Consider the following 10,488-nt stretch of genomic DNA (forward strand, 5'->3'; position numbering starts at 1 on the left):
AGGCAAAGTCTTTAATTAAAAATTGTCATGGGGCACCTGGGTGGCTCGGTCAGTTGAGCGTCCTACTCTTGATTTCAGCTCAGGTCGTGATCTCAGGGTCATGGGAACAAGCCCCACGTCAAGCTCCAGGCTCAGCATGGAGTGTGCCTGAGGTCTCTCTCCCTCTCCCTCTGCTCCTCCCCCACACTCAGGTTCTAAATAAATAAATAAAATAAATAATTTTTTTTTAATAGAGAGCACACAAGCAGGGTGGGGAGTGCAGAGGGATAGGGAGAGAGAATCTCAAGCAGACTCCCTGCTGAGCACAGAGCCCAACACAGGGCTTGATCTTAAGACCCTGAGAATACAACCTGAGTCAAAATCAAGAGTTGGCCACTTAACTGACTGAGCCCCCCAGGGCTTAAAATCTTTTTTAAAAATTGTTATTATGGCCTCCTTTCCCCCACTATAATACATCTAAATTCAGAATGGGCCAAATAGCCATTTTCTGACACCAGACTCAGTTGGTGACAGAAAGAAAATGTCATATATGCATATGACCATACTGCCCTACCTTGGATTATGGTGCCTTAATCAAAAGAAGTTGGCCCAAAGCACTCTTTCCAATTGTAATTTTGTATGCTGCCCTGCAAGTTTTTACACCCTGGGCAAATTGTGCCATAAAAAGATTTAGATGTGGGGTGTGTGTGTGTGTGTGTATGTGTGCACGTGCGTGCACGTGCGTGTAATAAAGAGGGACAAATGCATCATATAAGAGGAAAAGAGAAAACAAAGCCAATATGGTACCCGGGCCGCAGACGTTCTTAGATGAATTTTTGGAGGGGGTACAGGTGGAAGTTGAAGACCTAGAAATTGCCAGTGTTCTTAAAAAGTCTTCCACGTACCTTCCAGGGTATTTGTGCTTGCTCCTCAAGGTAATTTGTAGTATCAACCATAAACATGAGTAGAACCCCTGTTTGGAAGGTACTGTACAACAATGTGTAAATAACACTTCAACAGTGGTTTCCTTGGAGCTCACTACCTAGTTGGGGAGACCAGGCACACACACAAACATCAACAATGAAGAGGACTTTCAGTTAAATGTGGCAAATTGAACCCATGTGTTTATTACCATTCCTCCTGAAATCCAACTAAAATGGCAGAAAAAAACAAACATAAACCCATAAGGCAAAGAGAAAAGGACAGGAGATGAAACACGAGAAATGACAGCTATTTTAGAAGCTCTAAAGTTGATGGAACAGTGGGTGCCCATGTAAACTAAGCAAGGCCAAAGTACATGCCAGCAGTGACGGAAAAGCAATACGAAGAAGCCGATTTGTGCCACAGAACTCTGGAAAGTGTCCAAACTTGGCACCATACACTTGCCAGCCAAGGTGCAGGGAAGGCTTAAAGACAAAAACACTGCTGGAAACTTTACGTAAAAATCTGCGCCTCTGTGGGGGCGCCTGGGTGGCTCTGTCAGTTAAGCGTCTGCCTTCAGCTCGGGTCATGGTTGCAGGACCCTGGGATCGAGTCCCAAGTCGGACTCCCTGCTCAGTGGGGAACCTGCTTCTCTCACTCCCACTCCCCCTGCTTGTTCTCTCACATTCTCTCTCTCTCTCTCTCTCTCTCTCTCTCTCTCTCTCTCGCAAGTAAATAAATAAAATCTTGGGATGCCTGAGTGGCTCAGTCGTTAAGCATCTGCCTTCGCCTCAGGTCATGATCCCAGAGTCCTGGGATCAAGCCCCGCATCAGGCTCCCTGCTCAGTGGGGAGTCTGCTTCTCCCTCTGCCTGCCCCTCCCCCTGCTTGTGCGCCCTCTCCTTCTCTCTGACAAATAAATAAATTAAATCTTAAAAAAATAAAAATGAATAAAATCTTAAAAGAATGTGCACTTCTGTGCACTCCTCTTCTGTTCGTCTGTCCTAGTGGTTTGTTTCATATATAATCCCTTTACTGCAGGATTTTACAAATAAAGGGTAATGAGCATGTGTGTTCAATCTGCCCTGATTAAAGAGCATTATGTTAATTTAAAATTAAATAAAGGGGGCGCCTGGGTGGCTCAGTCGGTTAAGCGCTTGCCTTGGGCTCAGGTCATGATCTCAGGGTCTTCTACTCAAGCCCCACTTTGGGATCCCCGCTCAGTGGGGAGTCTGCTTCTCCCTCTCTGCCCTTCCTCCCTGCTCATGCTCTCTCTCACTCTATCTCTCTCTCTCAAATAAATAGAGTCTTTTAAAATAAAGAAAGAAAAGGATGGCTTCTGTACTAGGCAAACCCATAATAAAATCTCGGATCACAAAACACATAAGCCAATGCCCTTAGATATTTGCACAATCCCTAACTAGTTAGCTGTCTTGAAGGGAATCATGAGTATGTGGACAAAGGAGAAAACGCTCATTCATGCAAAATTTAACAGCTATTGCTAAGTACCTGTCTCTATCCTCCAAGAATTCACAGGCCATTAATACACAATTACAGATATTGCTTAAGTGATACAAAGAAGTTGCTGGAGAGCTTAGACTCTGAAACAATTGCTAGGAAGAATTTGGATAATAAGCCTTTCACAGGAGGTGTATTTGAGAAAGATTTGGTGGGCATGTTTGTGTGGGATACTGGCAGGGGAGAAAGGGATTGCTGTATTCCCAAGGCTATTATATATCAGGGTAAGGAATTTGTATTTTAGGGGTGCCTGGGTGGCTCAGTCGTTGAGCGCCTGCCTTCGGCTCAGGTCATGATCCCAGGGTCCTGGGATTGAGCCCCACATCGGGCTCCCTGCTCGGTGGGAGGCCTGCTTCTCTCTCTCCCACTCCCCCTGCTTGTGTTCCCTCTCTCGCAGTGTCTCACTCTGTCAAATAAATAAATAAAATCTTTTTTTAAAAAAAAGGAATTTGTATTTTATCTGGGAGATGACAGGAGAGCCTCACATTCAAAAAAGTTAAAATCTTTTTAAGAATGTCAAGACTGGAAGTAGAGAAACCAATTGAGTGACTTGATCTTAAGAAAAAGCCAAGCCCCAAGTCTCCACTAAACCAAACTGTGACCCAAATTCTATAATCTCAGTTTGTTTGAGATGGTTTAACTACTTTTGCTTATTTTTTTTTAAGATGTTATTTTTAAGTAATTTTTTTCTTTTTTTTTTAAAGATTTTATTTATTTATTTATTTATTTGTTTGTTTGTTTATTTGAGAGAAAGAGAGAGAGAAACCGCATGAGAGGGGAGAGGATCAGGGTGAGAAGCAGGCTCCCTGCTAAGCAGGGAGCCTGATGTGGGACTTGATCCCAGGACTCGGGGATCATGACCTGAGCCGAAGGCAGAAGCTTAACCAACTGAGCCACGCAGGCATCCCTACATTTATTGGTTTAATACCTTTAACATTAAGTTAAAAGAATGAGAGATACTATTGCAGTTGTTCAGAAGAGAAATGAGGATCACTCCTGGGGACTTTGTCATCAGAACCTTGACACAGTGACTTGTCCCCACCCCTAAGTCTAGAAAGAACTCACCCCTTCATGGTAGAGTCTATATTGTGTGATTTTTGTGCGCTTGCTTATAATTTATGCAAACCCAGGATATTTATACACACCCAACGCATTAACAATGAGAATGGAAAGGAGGTAACAAATATTACAGAACTTAGTGATCAGTTGATTACAGTGGAAAGGTGTACATGGGAAAGTTTCCAGCCAGATCTGTTGTTTGGATAAATATTGAAACAAAAATATCCATTCTAGTACAATTATAACAATAATAGCAACTACAACCTTGACAAATATAAACTGACCTTAGCAATGGGAGAAAGGTCAAACAATTTTTATTAACATAATGGAATACTATAGTTTCTGAAAAATTTCAGATACCCCTTGGGTATCTGAAAATGCTGTCTATAGATTTTTACAGTGACTAAATTGCTAGCAGCTTTCATATTTTGGTGGTAAGATTATAGATGACATTTTTTTCTTTCCTTTCCAATTTCTCTTTAAAACTTTAACATGGATGGAGCTAGAGAGTATACTGCTAAGTGAAATAAGTCAGTCAGACAAAGACAAATACCATGACTTCACTCATCTGTGGAATTTAAGAAACAAAACAAATAAGCAAAGGGAAAAAGAGAGAGCTAGGGAGATGAACAAGAAACAGATTCTTATCTATACAGAACAAATGATGGTTACCAGAAGGGAGGGGAGTGGCGGGATGCGTGAAATAGGTGGTGGGGATTAAGGAGCGCTCTTGTTGTAATGAGCACTGGTGATTATAATAAAAAACTTTTAAATACACTTTATTGAGGTGCATTTGACAGAATAATCTGCATATATTTAAAGTGTATAATCTGACCTATGTGCACACTCATGAAATCAACACCATGAGAAAGATAATTAAACCTCATCCCCGAAGCTCCCTTGTGTCCCTTTGTAATCCTTTCCTCCCATTCCTCCCAGTTTACTGACCCCTTCCCCCTCAATAATCCCCAGACAACCACAAATATAGTTTCTTTAACTATAGCATAACTTGTGGGACGCCTGGGTGGCTCAGTCGGTTAAGCGTCTGTCTTTGGCTCAGGTCATGATCTCAGGGTCCTGGGATCGAGCCCCATGTTCACAACACCTTTATTTGTAATAGCCTCCAAATGGAACAGTCTAAATGTCTAAATGTCCATTAATATATGAATAGATCAATACATTTCATGTATCTGTGCAATGGAATACGAATCATTACTAAAAAGGAAGGAACTGTTGATAGATGTAAGAATGGTTCTCAAAATAATTATGCTGAAAGAAAGAAGGTAGACCAAAAACATACTATATTATTCTATTTATATAAAATATACGGGCGCCTGGGTGGCTCAGTTGGTTAAGCGACTGCCTTCGGCTCAGGTCATGATCCTGGAGTCCCGGGATCGAGTCCCGCATCGGGACTCAGTGGGGAGTCTGCTTCTCCCTCTGCCTCTGTCTCTGCCCTTCCCTCCTCCCTGCTGGTGCTCTCTCTCTCACTCTCACTCTCTATCTCACATAAATAAATAAATAAATAAAATCTTTAAAAAAGAAAACCATAGCATAGCTTGCATTTTTTTATTTTTATTTTTTTCTTTTTTTTAAAGATTTTTTATTTATTTATTTATTTGAGAGAGAGAATGAGATAGAGGGAGAGAGCATGAGAGGGGAGAGGGTCAGAGGGAGAAGCAGACTCCCCGCCGAGCAGGGAGCCCGATGCGGGACTCGATCCCGGGACTCCAGGATCATGACCTGAGCCGAAGGCAGTCGCTTAACCAACTGAGCCACCCAGGCGCCCGTATATTTTATATAAATAGAATAATATAGTATGTTTTTGGTCTACCTTCTTTCTCTCAGCATAATTATTTTGAGAACCATTCTTACATCTATCAACAGTTCCTTCCTTTTTAGTAATGATTCGTATTCCATTGCACAGATACATGAAATGTATTGATCTATTCATATATTAATGGACATTTAGACATTTAGACTGTTCCATTTGGAGGCTATTACAAATAAAGGTGTTGTGAACATTCACGTACAGGTCTTTGCATGAATATATGTTTTCATTTCTCCTGGGAAAAGTCCTAGGGGGGATGATTACATATACTATGAACCCTAAAGCAGCAAATAAAATGACAAAACAGAGAGCTATAGCTAATAACCAAAGGAGACACATGGAATCCAAAAATAAAAAGAAAGTAAAAGAGAAAAAAGACAACAAAAATCAAATGGAACAATTAGACAAAAAATAAGATGATAGATTTAAACCTAATCACATCAATACTCTCATTAAATATGAAGGGTCTAAATGTTCCAATCAAAGGGGATTATCAGATTGGATAAAAGAGCAAGACATGCTGCCAACCAGAAATGCACAAATAGATATGCCAACACTAATAAACAGAAAACTAGAGAGCATACACTATATAACAAAGTATATATCAGAAGAAAATATCACCAGGGCTAAAGAAGGTCATTTTGTATGATAATGTGGTCAATTCATCAAGAGGACATGATAATCCTGAATATCTGTGCACCTTATATTAGATCTTGAAACTATATGAAGTAAAACCGATAGAAATAAAATGAGAAATAAACAAATCCATAGTATAGAGATTTCAATATCCATACTCAAAAATTGATAAAACAAGTAGACATAAAATCAGGAAGGATGAAGAAAACAAACAACATAACCAATGAACTTGATATAATTAACATTTATGGAATACTCCTCCAATAATAGCAGAATACACAGTCTTTTCAAAGTGCACCCAGAACATTCACTAAGATATGTTTACCAAGGTAGCCTGTATTCTTGATCATAAATCAAGTCCTAATAAATAGAAAAGAATTTAAGTCATGCAAGGTATGTACAAGGCACATCTGACCACAGCGGAACGAAAGTAGAAATCAATAACAGAAACATCTTTAGAAAATCCCCCGGTGAATGGAAACTGAATAATACATTTCTTTTTTATTTTTTAAAGATTTTATTTATTTATTTGAGAGTGAGAGAATAAGCAGGGGAAGGAGCAGAGGGAGAAGGAGAAGCAGACTCCCCACTGAACAGGGAGCCCGATGCGGGGCTCGATCCCAGGACCCTGAGATCATGACCTGAGCCCAAGTCAGAAGCTTAACCCACTGAGCCACCCAAGCGTCCCTGAATAATACACTTCTAAACAACCCATGGGTCAAAGAACTCAAAAGGAAAATGAGAAAATATTTTTAACTAACCAAAGATGAAAGTAAAACATACCACGATTTGTGAGATGCTTCTAAAGCAGTACTTCAGGCAAATTTATAGCACTAAATATTAGGGGAAAAAAGAAACTTCTCAAATCCATGACTTTGGCTTGCACCTTAAAAAACTAGAAAAAGAAAAAAAAATCTCAAAATGAGCAGGAGAAAGGAAATAATTAAGATCACAGCAGAGATCAATGAAATAGAAAATGGACAAACAATAGATAAAGGCAATGAATCCAAAATGATGGTTCTACGAGATTAGTCAAATTGATAAACCTCTAGCCAGACTGTTCAGGATAACATAAAGAAGGTACAAATTACCAGTATCAGGAATGAGAGAGATGACATCACTACGGATTCCACAGATATTAAAAAGACGATAAGACAATAGTATAATTTTATTCATTTAATAAATTAGTTGAAACAAAAATACTTGAAAGGCAAACTAACAAGTTTCAACCAAGAATAAACAGATGACTTGAATACTCATATATTTATAAAGATAAAGAATTTTCCCACAAACAAAACTCCATTCTTAAAGTGTTTTTATACTTTTTTTTTTTTTAAGATTTATTCATTTTAGAGAAAGAGAAAGGGTGTGTGAGCAGGAGGAGGAGCAGAGGGGGAATGTGAGGGAGGAGGGGAAAGAAACTCAAGCAGACTCTGGGCTGAGCATGGAACCTGACGCAGGGCTGATCCCACGACCCTGAGATCATGAGTCAGATGCTTAACTGAATGAACCACCCAGGCACCTGTGGCTTGAATCCTTGTACACTTACTGAGACTTGTTTTATGATGTGGAGTATGGACTACCTTGGTAAATATACCTTTGTAGTGCACTTTGAAAAGAATGTATATTCTACCATTGTTGGGTGGAGTATTCTATAAATGTGAATTTACACAGGTTATGCATGTGAATAAAGACTGAAAATGAAATTGAACCAATATAAAAAATTAGATTTTGGTGTTCATTAATGGGTTTTTCACCCATGCAAATTGCTTAAAATCATTACAAACATATGAGAGAAAATTATGGTTTGGATTGGTATAACAAGCCTCTAAGATGGTTCCCAATGATCCACCTTTCCTGTTATTTGTGCCCTGTAGAGTCTCTCCCCACAGTGAATCAGGGCTAATCTAAGTGACCAGTGGAATAATACAAAAGTGACTGTGTGTGACTTCAGAGGCTAGGTCATAAAAGGCATTACAGCTTCTGCCTTGTCTCTTGAAACACTCACTCGGTGGCATGAGGATACACAAGCAGCCTTGTAGAGAGACCCCAGTGGAGAGGAACACAGTCTTCTAATAGACAACCAGCAGCAACCTACTGTCACGTCTGATGCTCCATCCCCAGTTAAGTCTTCAAGTGACTACCACCTCTTCAGAGACCCCTAAGCCAGAGCCGCCTACCAAAGCCACACCTGCATTCCTGACCCACAGAAATTGTGAGAGATAATAAATGGTTACTATTGTTTTAAGCCACTAAGTTTTGAGCCATTTGTTATGCAATAATAGTAATTTAAAAGCCCTAATGCTCATATGTTTTAAAGTAAACATTTATTAAAAGACCACGTTTAAGTTTTTGCTCAATGTTCATCTCCTTCGAGAGTTTTTTCCTGGCCAACCTAGCTAAAATAGTACCTGCACTCATTCTATCCCTTTTCCTTTTTTCCTCTTTGTATTTATACCTGAGAGTTGATCATATATGTGTGTGAATTTGTGTGTCTGTGTCTTCATTAAAATAGAAACTCCATGAGGAGGACTGTTTTGTTCACCTACTGCCTCTATGTCTAGAATGCTTATAATGCTATCTGGTAAATGATAGGCACTCAATAGATGATTGTTAAGAAGATGAATAAATAAATGATAAATAAGATCATTAATATTCTCATTTGCCTTAATCGTTTACTTGGACTTCATTGCTGGGGTGGGGTGGGGGTGATGGGCATATGGAGACTATGAGCCATGAGCAAATTTGTGTTAACTACTCACTATTTGCATTAGAATCATTACAACAAAACATGTTTTATGAAATGAAAAATAATGTTTATACCTGTGTTTTTTGTTGATTCACTTCAAAAGGCATTGTGGTAGGCAGCCTCTAAAATGGCCTCCAATGACTCCTCACTTTTGGTATTCATGTCCTTGTACATCCCTTCCCAGATGGAATAGCGCTGACTTATCCAACTAGTAGAATACTCCAGCCATTGATGTGACTTCTGAGGCTAGAACATAAACGATATTGAAAATTTTAAATGGGCTATCTCATGACAGCTGAATTTCTTCACAAAAAATAAAAAAAGAAAAGGAGACTATAACCAAAGTAAGTTCCTAAGTGAGTCATTTGTCATCCAAGCAAGGAAAGCCATTTACTGATGGCAGGCTCATTAAATCACGTGTGATTGCAGCAGTCAAAGAAATATAGCCAGAGAAAATAAACTTATTTAAGATTATTAGCCTTTCCATTAGAACAGTTGCTCAGAGTAGAAGATATTAAGACCGACATCAATAGTCAATTAAGAAACAAGGTAAGTGATGTCAACTGGTTTTCCTGGACTCTCTTTTTTTTTTTTATAATAGTTCTTGAGATGTAATCATCACACCAAACAATTTACCCATTTAAAGTGTAATTCAGAGTTTTGCAACCATCACCAGAATAAATTTTAGAATATTTTTATCACTCCAAAAAGAAACCCTGTACCTATTAGCAGTTTTTACTCATCTCTCTCCTAACCGCCCAGTCATTGGTAACTGCCAGTCTCTTTCTGTCTTTAGATTTGCCTGTTGTGGACATTTCATATAAATGGAATTATATAATATGTTGTCATTTGTGGTTAAATTCGTTCAATTAGCATAATATTTTCAAAGTTCATTTATCTATAGAATAGCATGCATCAGTATTTCATTTTTTTGTTGCCAAATGATACATATCCTATTGTATAGACATACCACATTGTTTATCCATTCATCCAGTTGGACATTTGTGTTGTTCTCCATCTTTTGGCTATTATGAATAATGTTGCTATGAACATTGTATACAGGTTTCTGTGTAGACATATGTTTTGAATTCTCTTGTGTACATACCAAGGAATGGAATTTCTGGGACATATGGTAACTTTATGTTTAAACTTTTGAGGAAGTGTCAGTTTTCCAAAGCAGCTGTAGCATTTTACAATCCCAACGGCAATTTGCGAGTGTTCCAATATCTCCACATTTTACCAACACTTGTAATTATCTGTCATTTTTATTTTATTTTATTTTTTTTTTTTAATTTATTTATTTGACAGAGAGAGAGAGAGCGAGAGAGGGAACACAAGCCGGGGGAGTGGGAGAGGGAGAAGCAGGCTTCCCGCGGAGCAGGGAGCCCGATGCGGGGCTCGATCCCAGGACCCCGGGATCATGACCTGAGCCGAAGGCAGACGCTTAACGACTGAGCCACCCAGGCGCCCTGTCATTTTTATTATAACCATCCTCATGAGTATGAAGCAGTATCGTGTTGTGGGTTTTTTTTTTTTTAATGTTTAAATTTTTAAATTTTATTTGTTATTTTTAAAATTTTATTTAAATGCAATTTAGTCACATTGTGGTTTTGATTTGCATTTCCCTAATGGCTAATGATGTTGAGCATCTTCTCATGTGCTTATTGTCCATTTACATATCTTCTTTAAAGAAATGTTCATTTAGATCTTCTGCCTACTTTGGAAAAACTGGGTATTTGTCTTTTCACTTTCTTGATGCTGTTCTTTGATGGACAAACGTTTTTAATTTTTATGAA

Source organism: Halichoerus grypus, chromosome 2 (genome assembly GCF_964656455.1).
Source record: "Halichoerus grypus chromosome 2, mHalGry1.hap1.1, whole genome shotgun sequence".
In the NCBI taxonomy this organism is placed as follows: domain Eukaryota; kingdom Metazoa; phylum Chordata; class Mammalia; order Carnivora; family Phocidae; genus Halichoerus; species Halichoerus grypus.